A 761-nucleotide genomic window follows, 5' to 3' on the forward strand; every position below is an offset into this window, starting at 1 on the left:
AAAAAAAAAAAAAAAAAAAAAAAAAAAAAAAAAAAAAAAAAAAAAAAGAAAAAAAAGTGACATGGGTCTTTCATAAGCCATTATGGGATGCAGCCAGGTGCTCAGACATGGATTGTCAGCAGCAGCTGAACTCCCTTCTACCCAGCCCAGTGAGCAGACTCTCAGCTCAGCAGCAGCTGCTGTAAATACCATGTGAGCATGGAGATGCCCATTGCTGTTCCCTGGCCTTTCGTCCCCAGAAGCAGCACAATCCACTCTCCAGCATGCGTGCAGCACAGGGCCCACACCTCGAGCCTAGCCCGTGCTGCAGGGCTTGAAGGCATTCCTCATGCAATGCCATGGCAAACACCCTGCCACGTGCAACCTCTGCTGCTGCAAACCATCACATGCTCCCACAGCAACACTGCAGCTACTCCTCCCTTCCTCCTACACAGCCTCGTCCTGCTCCTCGAGTCCCATGCTCAGGACTGACACATCTAACTCAACTGATGCACTCTCATCTCACTGAGTATCAAAAGCTCCTGGAAGCTTTGCTACTCACTGCTGGGGCCAGGTGAGATACTGCAACTCGGCTCTGCTGCAGTATTTGGAAACCACCACAAACAGCAGATGGGTATTCCTTGCTGGGAAATAAAAACAAGTATTAAAGCACTTGCAACTGCTCAGCGAATTCTCTCTCAGCTTTATCAAAAATGGTATTTCTAATTCAGGCCATCAGATGCTGGGACAAAAAACCAGAGTGAGGAATACAGACACCAGGA

The sequence above is a fragment of the Zosterops lateralis genome, assembly GCF_965231275.1.
Source record: "Zosterops lateralis genome assembly, chromosome: 11".
Lineage (NCBI taxonomy): Eukaryota > Metazoa > Chordata > Aves > Passeriformes > Zosteropidae > Zosterops > Zosterops lateralis.